The sequence below is a fragment of the Lagopus leucura genome, unplaced genomic scaffold (genome assembly GCF_019238085.1).
Source record: "Lagopus leucura isolate 7727_CA_CO unplaced genomic scaffold, USGS_WTPT01 Super-Scaffold_100001, whole genome shotgun sequence".
Classification (NCBI taxonomy): domain Eukaryota; kingdom Metazoa; phylum Chordata; class Aves; order Galliformes; family Phasianidae; genus Lagopus; species Lagopus leucura.
Genome location: NW_024962262.1, coordinates 73,903,198 through 73,915,982, shown reverse-complemented (window position 1 = coordinate 73,915,982; position 12,785 = coordinate 73,903,198). Strand labels below are relative to the sequence as shown.

General features: G+C 41.7%; 1 protein-coding gene across 1 annotated transcript in view; it reads left to right on the top strand.

The window, feature by feature from the left end:
- The first annotated feature begins 4,292 nt into the window (after positions 1–4,292).
- The window catches only part of KCNE2 (potassium voltage-gated channel subfamily E regulatory subunit 2), a 122,154-nt gene continuing 113,661 nt past the window's right edge, over positions 4,293–12,785 (top strand). The window contains exon 1 of the mRNA XM_042867177.1: positions 4,293–4,415. The gene's annotated coding sequence lies outside the window, so the exon portion shown is untranslated. The remainder of the gene's footprint in view (positions 4,416–12,785) is intronic.

The window sequence follows — 12,785 nt, the reverse complement described above, 5'->3', positions numbered from 1 at the left end:
TTCTTTTATTTCTGTGTCAAAGCATCAAACTATCCTGTGAAAGAAAAAAAAGATGTTTTGATCAGTACTAGGCAGCAACTTAGTGGTTTTAAAAATAACACTTTTTGGTAGAATAGAAGGATATTGAAGTTGCGATATGTCATATTGTGACATGCCAGTATTAGTCAGTGCATAATTCTATTGATTAGTCATAGAGTATCAGGAAAACAAGAAGTGAGAAAACTTCCATTAAATAGAATCTGTTTCAAAACGAAAATTCCAAGCTCTAAAACTGGAAACGTCATCTCACCCTTTCTTTGTCCTCTAGATTGTCCGTTTATTGAAAAATTATTGAAATATTTGGTTTCATACTTGGATTAAAATTGAATTTCAAAATGTCTCTCTTCAGTGTGAAGAGAAGTTGTGAGTTTCAATCAGCTCTGAAATGAATGTATTGTTGGAAATACAGTCATAATACAATGTCAAGCGAATTCCTTTTTCTTGTTTGCTTTTTATTATTTTATACTGCTACACAAACATTGCATAATATTTAACACATGGAGAATTTGACTTATTTGAGATTTACTTGGAGAGATTTTATGAGCACAATTTCATTTACAATAGAATTCAAAAACTACTATGAAGTTCTATTCAGCATCTGAGGTGCAAAGCCACTTTCAAGCATATGTCTAAGTTTCTTTAGACAGGGAGAGAACTCAAACATGAGCCTACATATAAGAGGCTGATAATGCTGAAAAGACAACCACAATCCTCTGCCCTTTCCTTTCTGTTGAGATACTCGTGGTGTTGTTGCCAGCATAGTTGCACACTGTGCCAAGCTGATTAGTCTGAAAAACAACCTGACAAGAAGGAAGGTCCGTTTGGACATAAGTCAGTTCCCTGATCCGGATTGCCGTTTGGCTGCATGTATTCTTGGTGCATGAAGGCACCATGCAGAGAGAGCAGGAGTGTGCTGATGTGCGGTGGGTAAAGGCAAGAGCCAAGCCCCAGTCAGTGGCAGCATGGACTTGTGCTGGATTCAAGTAACCATGTAAGCACAGCCTAAGCCTTCAAGCTTTGTTTACTTGTGTGCGTAAGACTGTTTGGGCATACTGGTTCCTGGCTAAAAGAACAAGTACATACAACGCTGTGTGAGAGCGATGGTTACAGATAAACATATAAACATAACACCCATTTCCTCCACTCCCAAACAAACAATTCCAATGTACGTATCCTTTTGTGGCCAAAAAATGAGAGCACAGAGAATGTAAGATTTGGGGTATCGTGTGATAGGATAGCCAATGTCTATCTACCTTTAACTCTTTCTCCATCCTTCTCCGTGGCACTGCCTGGTGAATTAAAACTGTCCCCTGCCTGTGCAATACCTCATGCAGCATAAATGAATGGAGAATGCTGACATACCCAGCTGCTCTGTATATATGGGAAATGAGCTGCTGTTCTGATCAGGTAAGACCTTACAGCTGCCAAAATAACCAGAAAGATGGTTTAGTTTCACCACTGTGTGCTGGGACCACTACCTGTCAGCTGCCTGCAGATTGGTGAGGGGAAGAGAAAGTGTCATCTCAACGGTTGTTAATTTTGGCCATGTTTTGGAATTTCTAGTGACTACCAACATTTTACCCTTGGGTTCTTTACAGCTGGGACAAGTCACAAATGTCTTGCAGAATGTCTAATTCTAATAAAGATTACAATGTGAACACGCTCTCAGTTTACTCTTCTGGATCCTCTTGGCTTAGCATTTACCAGAGTAGGCCTGGAAATATTGCTTCATAAGACCAGAACTCAAAACATTTTGTCCACCGTCACACTAGAATACATTAAAGGCACTTAGAGTTATTGGTGTTAGATAACTGAATAGTCACACTGGAAACGGATTGCAGTTTTGGATTGCAGTTTTGGGTACAGTCAATCCATCCTGTTCCTGGTACTTCGCCCCTCCCCACTCCTCCAGCCTTGTCCCCAGTTATTTCTCACAGCTTCACTAAGAAGTTATTTTGTCTCTGATTTGATGCCATAATTGTCTGTGTGAATATTGCTTAACCTGTTCCAATCAAAATGAGTTTGCTGTGGCAGCAAAACTCTACTGCATAAACTGTTTAAATTAACGCAGCTTGTTTTGACTGAGCTTGGCAGATGGAAGAAGACAACAGGAGGGCAGTGACCACAGTGGCTTCTATGATGCTGACTTTGAAATGAGGTGATCAGAGCTTTTTCCCAGCTGTGCTCCTACCTCTGCTGAAGTAGGAAGCTGGAATTATAATCTCTTTATATTGTTCTGCAGAGCATTTCTTCTACAGTCTGAGCATCTTAGTGTTTTGACTGCACTCAAGCCCTGAGTCAGGATAGTGTGGATGTGGTATGCATAACCTTTTTCTGAGCTGATGCAGTTCTGGCAGTGTTCTGCAGTGAAGAAAGGCAGTTATCCCTGCATTGTGCATTATTTATGAGTATTAACTTTTCTTGGCATCATACAGCTATTGTCCATCCTTTTGGAAAATCTTATTGCCTGACTAAGCTAGATGAGTATACGCTATTTGGAAATTTTGTTGCCTCCTTGCATAATTCCCTTTCCAGGTCACTAATGCTTATATTTAAAGACAGCACCCCTAGTGTGGCACTGGAAAAGCCTCACTGCCAACTTTGACCATGAGGAAAATTGACTATTGACTTTCATGTTATTGGTTTTTCACTTTTAGATAATTTTTGCTGCATGGGGGAACCTGGTCTTACAGCCTAGAATATTTTCTGACTGCAGATCATGGACACCTGAGTAAAAGTCATTGTTTTACAATGGAGTGGAGACCCTTGGCAGGTCAGCTAAAGTACTGCCTCATAGAGCAACAGTGACTCAACCGCGTCTGCCTCACACTGGTGGTGACTTCAGCAGGACCTCCGTTGGCACTCTTTTGAGTATTAGAAAACCTTGTCAGGGAGTTCTGCAGTGTCTTTGCTTGGAAAGAGACAACAAATGATTTTTGTGAGACAGAAATAAATTTTGTTAGAAATGGTCAAGTCTGAGTGAGCTTCCTGTGGACATCTTGTTCTCTTTTTGCGTTATTTTAAGCTACTGTAAGACTTTGTGGTCTTTAACTCAGCTAAAAAGATACAGTTCTGTGCTGTCTTCCCAGCTGTTGAATGAATGAATATTTTCAATGAGGTTCCTAAATTTCCTCCTGACTTCCTCCAGAAGGTAAACATAGAAAGTGGGTCCTTTTTGAACCCATTCTCGTGCCCTAGCACAAGTCACTGTTATCGACACATTCATCGCCTTGTCAACTGGAGCTAGAGTTGAAAAATGCAGATTTTGCATAGGTGTCTTTTTATCTCCTCAACATCTCTAGTGCTAAAGATTTCTGCAAAGGAATATCTTAGCTTTTCAGAAATGTAGCATCTATCTGGATTGTTTCCCTAAAGACTCACCAATATAGCAAGTGCCAAGGTTACTTCACATGTTTCTTGATTCAGATCTCATTCCAGAACCTCATTTCAAGATTCAGACACACTAAGGTAATAATATATATGTTAACGCAAAGTGATGTCCAGAGAGAGTGGGCCTGCGAAACAGAACAGTTGATGCTGATGAAAAAGCAAAACCCTCACACACCACAAAACTCAAGAGGATTTTATTTTGGATTTGGTGTGGCCTGGTCCCATTGAGTGACCACTACCTAGTGATTGGAGCACACTCAGTGCACTGCATTTTCTGCTTTAATTTCATTCAAGAAGAACCTAGTTTGTCTGCTCTGAGATACGAATAAAACATATTGAGTAAAGACAGTAAGATTTACTTAAAAAGTATGCTCCCGATCTGAACTGAAGTACTAAAGTAGACAAAGCCTGGAAGTACCTCTAGTTGATTTGTTTTAATACTCGGGCTATCTATTTTTCAAATTCAGTTTTGGCTGTCCTTTCATTTTTTTGCTCATAGTCATTTATCATTGCCTTCATTATGAGTGTTTCCAAATACAAAACTGCATGTTGGTCAGGCCTGAAAAGCCTCTTGAATCTTCCCATTTAGCTGTGTATTGTTTCCTTGGAACCTTTTATTAATGAACTACTATTGGTGATGTTTCTGTGTTGACTCCAGGTGGCTCGTTACTTTTCCCTTTCTAATTTCAATGACTTGTAAGTCTGAACACAGTACCTCTCCAGTTCCACCCCCACCCTCTTGTACTTCATGTAGCAATTATACATTTATGAATGCATTTGTCATTGTTGGTTATCTAGGACTTACAACATGCTTGTTTCACAAGTGTCATTTCAACTGTATTGTTCCTTAGGTCCTTGTTCTCATTTGCTTGGAAGCAAGACAGAACAAGCAATTACTGTCAGCTGCTTTCGGACTGGCTTTCTGAACTATTCCAGGAGATGGAGTAGAGCTGACGCACTCACCTTGATGAAGAACCTCACTGAAGGTTTGCATTTTATATGTGGTATCACAGCACTGTGAAGGATGCATATGGGGAAGGCAGTTTAGTAGTCAGGTGACAGGAAAAGTCATCTGAAAGTCAAATAGCCAGAAGTGGATTGAGAACTTCTTAACTGAGTGCCATTTATTCTAATGATAAGGTCATAAAAGAGATTTGGAACTAGACCTTACTGGCTCTCTGTCACCACAGTGCTTTTAAAGTTCACTTTAAATATTGCACATATTCATTTTGTGGGTATGTTTGTATATTCCAGCCTGGCAGTTACATGCACATTTAGATGGCTGATTATATGTGAACAATTCACTGAGTTATTGTCTCATTTGTGCTCAGCGACTAGGAAACTGCAGACAGGTATTATTAAATGAACTGGATTCTTTACTGAAAAATCATTATAATCCTGTTATCTTTTGTAGTCTGTAAAATCAAGAAGCACATCAGCTGCCTAAAAGAAGCCTAAATTTGTAGTCCCATATTCAGCCATAATTAATATCAAATAAAACTGGCTAACTATGAACCTGCCCAGTAGAGCAGCTTAGCTAAAGTCTTTCTGGTGTACATAAGAACATTTTGTGAGCATGTGTGACTTGATTCTCATGGATGCTGCGCACCACTCAGAAAGAGACCCTTCCTCAGATCCCTTCCCCACTCTGCGTGCTGTCATTCATGCCAGGGTGAATGCTTTCTGCAGCTTAGTGGTGGAGCTGAGCCTTGCTACTGTAAGATTATTTGTGCATCAAGCACAGGGGGCTGCAGGGTGAGGTGGGTAATTTGGGTTCCCTCTGTTCTTTCTTTGCCCTCTGTAGGTACCAGTGTGTCTTTCGATCTAATTCCTGGTAGTGCTGTCCCAGCTTTGTTGAACATGCTCAGCTGCTACTTATGGCTCAGCAGGCAGAGAGATGTAGAGCAGATAAGGCGTGCCTTGTTTACTCCTTAACCAAATGGCTGTACCAAAAGGAAGTGGTGCTGCTTCAGGTTCTGCAAGCTGCTCCTCAGACTGTGGGCTTCACAGGGTCGTCCATCTTGGCTGAACATTACAAGGGCTTCAATGGGAAACCTATCATGGCCTCAGATTTCCTTTACAACTGAGCCTTTACTAAGGCAAAATTGAATGTCTGTTAATTGCTTCTTTATGGCCTGATAAATAGCTCTTGTGGCAAATGGATTATGGTTTGCTAATGCTGGATTATTTCTTTTTCTTTTTTTCTTTTTTTCTTTTTTTATTTATTGTGTGAAATTTCAGGCCTTATATCCCCTCTGTTAGCTGGAGGGTTTTCTAAATGAATGAGGTATCACTCGAGGGTGAAACCTAAACTACTTCTCCCCTCCCTTACCCCCAAGGAGGGGGGACTAGTTGGATTAAGCTAATCCTCTTGACTTGAAACCTCATTGACTTGGATATTAAAGGACATTCCAGATGGGACCACACTAGGAGCTCCGTGCTCTGTTTTGAGCATTGCAGAATGGGCCTCTTCTCACTTCAATTTTTTCTTGTAATGTGGGCTGTACAGCGCTGTAGGGCAATGTTTGACCTAAAAATGAAGGAATTATTTTCATATGTCCCCAAGAGTGGCACTTTCAGCCATTGGTGAACTAGTGTCATCTTAAAACAATTGATTAGAAGAAGCGGTGGCATCTTTCCCAGAAACTGTACTCCCTGGCATGAAACCATAGGAAGTTTCCTTGATGTAATAGGCTGCATGTGGGAACTGTGAGGGTACAGTGGGTAAGTTGAGTTTGGATGGCTTTCAACTATCTGAACCTAGGAAATTAGCTGGGAACTGCCCGCATCTGAGTCGATCAGTGCAGACAGTGAGTAGAAATGAATGGAGTTGGACTACAAACAGGCTGTTTTATTATTACCATGGCTATTATTTTTAATTTTAATTATTTATTTATAATGTTTCCCTGAGCTAACTGAGTCATATGCTCTGGACATCCCTCTGACCAGATGACTTACTTGTCAGGTGTGGGCTAATAGAAAGAGCTGAGAGGGTTTTAGGTCTTTGGTTTGTCTGCATGGCCTAGGGCAGCCTTAAGGCTATAAATTGAGGTGTGCAGGGCAGGAATGTCTCCAGAAACTGCATCTACTGAACACCAGTAGTTTTGTGGTTGAAACCAGCGTGGTTCTGCTGCCTTGAGATGGGTACTTCCTTCAACATAGAAGCAGACATTCCCTTGCTTCACAAAGTGTCATCCACATTTATGGTGTCAAGCAAATAATGTAGAACAGCCCCTTGAGGTGTTTTCATGGCACTTGTGAGTAATGGGAGAGCTGCAGGCGGACAACACAATTGTTCTCTCTGCACCCACCACAAGTTGGTACAAACTGATGCCAGTGTATCTGGGCCACAGCGAAGCAGGGGTGATGTTTTTGGCTGGGACAACATGGTATGTGTAATCCTAAAATAAGATTTACTCTGCTAAACATTTAGATTCCCTTATTGGGACTGTTGAGAAAACAGAAGCTTAATCTCCAGGGAAGCACAACATTTCCACAAGGCTGAGCCACCTTCCTTTACTCCCTCCTTCCCTCTTTGCTCCCTCCTCCCATCGTCTGCCTCACAGCATGCAGCAGAGTGAGTTCAAAAGCACACACTGCGCAGAGAAAGTGAAACTGTCAGTGCTTCAAAACGGGTAGCCCAGTGTAGTAAAACGTGGTAAAGTCTAGCTGCAGGCAGCAAGGCAGGGAGTTAGCCTCGTGCTGCTAAGAAATAGATGTGTTTTCCAACAGAAAGAAAATTGTAAATCTCTGTGACATGACAAGAATCCTCTCTGGGATGGAAATACATTTATTAGGGCTGCACAGCATCTTGTCTCTTCGGCCTCTGCCTGTGTTCACATCGCAGTGATTGGACCAGGTTGTAAGAAGCATAGGTGGAGGGGAAGTGCTGTTTGGTTCTCAGGGGGTGCAGCTGCCTTTCTGGGGGCACAGCTCGCCTCTGAGCTCTCTGTTTGCTTCGACTCCTCGTGGTGGGGCAGCTGGGCAGAGAGAGTTTGGGGAGCTGTGTTTGGGGATCTGTGTCTGGAGAGTGAGGCTGACTCTAATATTCTGCTTGGATGCAGTGCTTAGTTGGCACATCTCTGATGGTCTATACAGAGCGTGTTGTGGTAATCGTCTTGCAGGTGCTGAGGTGAATGCGTGCAAATGCAACACTTTTTGTCTTCTCTTGCTCCTCCTTTTGCTGGGCCAAAGCAGTGAGCTGGCCTCCTCTCCTAGATGAGCTGGGCTCAACCCTGCCCCTCTGGTCAGAGAAACGTTATGAACAGCAATGTTGAACTGGATAATGCTTCCTAGTCCAGATTGACTCATAGGGTTTGGGGTTGCACTGTCTTCAGAAGTTTTCTTTTCAAGTTATTTTCATGCCATTACAGCCCAAGAAAGCACCAAGCTTACAAGATGGATGATTCCATAAGATATAACGTTGACTTGAACTCTCATCTGACTGCTTATGGGATTTGCAATCCCTGAACTCCATAAATACTTCACTCTGATTCACTTTTGACCTAAACCTTATCTAGAGGCCTGAATCCTCCCCAAGGCGAGCTCTCTGCCAAACTCAGGCAATGGAAACTTTAGGTTACTTGGAGACATGAATATGGACTCACCACAGCTGCAGACCAGCACTTTATTCCTGAATCTGCCTCTTTTCGTTGAAGGCTACAAACAAGACTGAAAAAATAAGGCTGTCCTTGGAAAGGATGTGTGTTTCCATTTGTCCTTATCTTCACTAGCATAGCTGCCTAATGTCCAGAGAATGATCTTGTTCTTTTCAAAAAGATGTTTGTGCTGTTTTTCACAATGGCTTTCTGTTGCAGAAAATTCCCCAGACTGGCTCTGGAGCTCTTTGAGAATCACTTCCTTTTGCTAGTTCCAAATCTATGGAACCATAATCTCATCAAGTGTGTGCTTGTTGCTCTTGTATGGTATTATGGTGCTCGGTAACGTGGGTATTAATGTGGGTATTACTGTCTTCTGATCAGCAACAAAGCACAAATCTGTTGAGTAGCAAATTATTTTCTCCATTTGAATGGAGTTTTTCAATCTTTCTGTAATCCTTGTTTTAAATCTCATCAACCGAACAATGTTGGGTTTTTTTGTGTGTGTGTGTTTTTTTGTTGTTGTTTTGTTTTGTTTTTGTTTTTAATTATAATTTATATCTAGAAAAAATTGAAATCTAGAAAATGACAGTTTTCTCCAGGAAAAGTGGAAAGTTACAAAAATGCCATCAATTTGCAATAGTGAAGTGGGTCCATGTCATCTTACATACCTGTACATACTCATGCATCATTTTTCAAAAGTATCAGATTGGAAGTCCTTAATTAAATTGCTTTTGATTAAACTTGCAGCTAAATCTGTTTCTGACCAAACTGCATGGGCTAAAGGCAAGCTGTCTGGAAGCTGTCTGCTTTGCACTTCAAAAAGGCCATAAAGAGCAAATCTCAATTTTTGAAGCAATTGGATGTGAAATTAAACTGTAGATTCGGCTCATTGCAATGTCAATTTAATGGGGAATAGGTCAAACAAAGAAAGAGTTTCTGAACCCAAAGCTTAAGCTAGGTTTCTCTTCACTCAGAGAGCTTGTTCTTCCCCTTTTGTACACTAGACTTGTTGGCTTAGATGTGTCACATAAAATAACTGTGAAAAAGCTATCCTGACATCTAGATCAGTTATGCACACAGCTTCTCTGCTGACTGAGAACAAGTCCTGGGTAATTTCAACCATGGTGTAAATTTCATGTTAGCAATGAGCAGAAGTTGGCAAAACTGTCATAGTGAGCATGATCCACTGTTTTTTCTTGCCCTGTTTAATGCCCTTCCACTGGTTGTTTCTGTTTTAACTCAATCCTTTCATTTTTACAATACAATAGTTATAACCAGTTTGGGGTTAAAGCATAAACTCCATCATATCTGTGGTCTCAGGCCCTGAAACCATGACGACGAGCAGCCTCAAGACCTGAATCTAGGATTTATCAAAACAGTGCTCTCTTTAGCCTGGTGTATTGCCTCCAGCAGCTCAACATCCATTTAAAATGCATGTATGGATAGACTATACATCAAACCTGCTATGTGCAATGATAGCGGTAATGCCTAAGTCTCAGATAGTTTCTTTCACCATAATTCTCAAAATGCTTCACAAGTGATGTCAAAATTAATGGCCCTATTCCACAAAAGAGAAAAGGGATACTTGGGGAAGTAGATAGCTTATCTGCCTTTGCCATGCAGCATGATGGTATGGCTGGCAACAGAACCAGGCTCCAGTTCACTCAGAAGTTAAGCATGGCCAGATTCAGTGCTGCTGACATGCCTATGTTGTGCAAATATACAGTGCCATAAAACAGCATCATGTAGAGTTTTTGAACATAGTCTGTAAGGTAGGATTATTCCTCCAGAGGTGAATCATGCTGTAGGGAAGAAGACTGCTGCATGGAGACTCATAGAAAGGGTTGGGTTGAAAGAGACCTCAAAGCCCACTCAGCACCCCTACCCCTGCTGTCCCCACCAGCTCAGGCTGCCCAGGGCCCCATCCAACCTGGCCTCGAGTGCCTCCAGGGATGGGGCACCACAGTTTCTCTGGGCAGTTGTGCCAGTGCCTCACCACCCTCTGAGGAAAGCATTTCTTCCTAAAATCTAACCTCTTTTAGTTTAAAACCATTCTCCCTTGTCTCATTGCTATCAGACCATTTAAAAAGTCAGTCCTTCTCCTGTTAATAAGCTCCCTTTAAGTACTGGAAAGCCACAATGAGGTCTCCCTGGAGTCTTCTCCATACTGAACAAGCACAGCTTCCTCAGTCTGTCTTTGTAAGAGGTGCCCCAGCCCTCTCATCATCTTCATGACCTTTCTGGATCAGTCCCAATAGCTCCACATCTTTCTTGTTCCATCACTTGTTACTGATGTGGGAATACCAGGTGGTGGTGGGCAGCTGCTGGTAAAGAAAAGCTTCACAGTGGCCTGCTCTAGTGCAAGCTGTTGCCCATGTTCCCTGCCACAGAGCTTCTGTGTGATCCTGGGACAATCATTCATGCAGCCACAGGTGGTCATGAATGGTGCGTTCCTTATTTCCTGAATTACTGGCGAGCCTCGGGGCTCATTTGAGACGCATGCAGAACTGCTGCCAATAGTATGCTACAGAAAGCACATCCTGCCTATTTCAAACTGGGCACCCATTCTGACCAGACACTTTCATTGCTTCAATTTCCTAACGAGGGAATAATATTGTCTGCCCTGCCCTCCGGGAAGTGTTGTGAAAATAAATGAATTGATGTTGTGCAAGCACAGAGAGGCAGTTTTTCAAAGGTGTTTATTCAAATACAGACAAATATTTAGGGCAGTATACCAAACACTCCCAGCGATGCTGGTCCTAATTATTTAAAACTCTATTTAAACATCTGTCTGCATTCTTGAGCTCCTGAAAAAGCGATGGAGTCTTTAGGCCTTGAAAATGCTAACACTGTGAGTGCCACAGAAAAGGAAATGAGTAAGGAAGTGAATGAGGATATGTTTAAGGATATAAGCTGAAGGAAATTGCAGTGAGAGATAACGACTTTTCATAGGCAAATTGAATTGAGTGTAGTGGATAATGTTTGCCAGTGCAGTTTCACAAAAACAAACTATTGAACAGGTATATATATAGATATAATTATATATGCACTAAGAGAGTGCAGCTCATTTCGTGTGTAGACTGAGAGGCATGGAACAGAAGTAAAAATGGCATGTGATCATTAGAAGTTGTATTAGAGCCCAGAGACGTAAGAAGGGTGAATGATGGTTCTGCAACAACGAGTTGCAGGTTTTAAACGTAGTCATTTCATCTACAAATACTGTGGTTGCTTAGGAAAAAAAAGAAAATGATCTTGTTTCCAGACCTCTGAATGCTAAGGCCAGGTATTTTTGCACCATGTGCGCCTAGACTAACAAAAAGTAGAAGCCAGTTGCTATTCCCCATACGGGCCTTCAGCAATGTGCTTCACAGATGCATGGGAAAGGCAGGTTGTGAGCACCTTCGTTTATGTTCAGTGCTCAGCTACCTGGCTGTCCTTTCATAGAATCTTTCACAGAATCACAGAATGGATTGGGTTGAAAGGGAGCTCAAAGCCCACCACCCCAACCCCTGCCATGGGCAGGGCTGCCCCCCACCAGCTCAGGCTGCCCAGGCCCCATCCAACCTGGCCTTGAGCGCCTCCAGGGATGGGGCATCACAGATTCTCTCAGCCCATTCAGCTGTTTCTCTGTGTCCTTCAGTGGCTCCAGCTCCTACCCTTACCAGGTCCAGCTCCTCTCCCTCTCATCCTTGTGGCTGCATCACACAATCTTTGCCCTGGAGTCCCAGCTCTCCATTCCCACTTTGTCTCCAGCACCTAATCCAAAGAGATCTTTTCTTGATGTGCTTCAGTCCTTCCACAGAATCATGGATTGCCAGAAACATCAGCTAGCCAAGTGGAGGAAGCCTCTCCTAGGAGTGTGTGAACTGTAGTTTCTCTTAAGATTGATGATTAGTCCAAATTCACTTGGACTTTTATGGCAGAAGGTACAGCCATAACACAAAAAAAGCTGTATTTTAGTCTTCTGCTAAATTTTAACCTTCTCTCCAATGATACAAGAGTAATAAATCTCTTCAGTGGACAGTTTATTATTTTTTTTTATTATCTATCTATCTATCTATCTATCTATCTATTTAGCTTTAGGCAATGAGATAACTTACCATCTCCAAATCTCATCCTGGGAAAGAACACAATGATTTTGCCTAAGCATTTTAAAATAGACAACAAACAGAATCTCACCTTTGCTTAGTGTTTGTCGTAGACAGTTCATCCCAAATTTTTAAAGTTGGTCTAAGTGTTGTGTGCACAAAAACAAGGTGTTCCCTTGGCTGCGTTTTGCTGAGTCACTAACTGGCAGTTCCTGCTAACCTCAGTTGGAAGCCGTTAATATTGTTTCATTTTCTAGCTTTCCCCTTTGCAAAACGAGTAACATTAGAATTGCATTTTAGAATTTGGCCTTCAAAAATTGTGGCACCGAATGGTACTGGCTGCCTACCAGGCGATGTGTGTGAGATTTTTTTATGTTTTTTTATCCTGTTTGGAATTTGGTAACTTTATAAGATCTCCCCACACCCTTTCTCTGCAGGAGTCACTTAATTTCTTTGTGAGCTTTGCTGCTAAACTGTGCATAATTTGGGGTTTTCATTGTTCTTACCCTGCTTTTGAAGTTGCTTTGTGATTTTTGAAAAGATGTTAATTTTCCTTTTGTTGTTTTCTGTTGGCCACTTAATCCTTTCCCATTCTAATTGTTATTCTTATTGGTCTCCTCAAACTTTTCTGTTGTTTGAAATGTCTGTCATCTAAAACTTGCCTTTG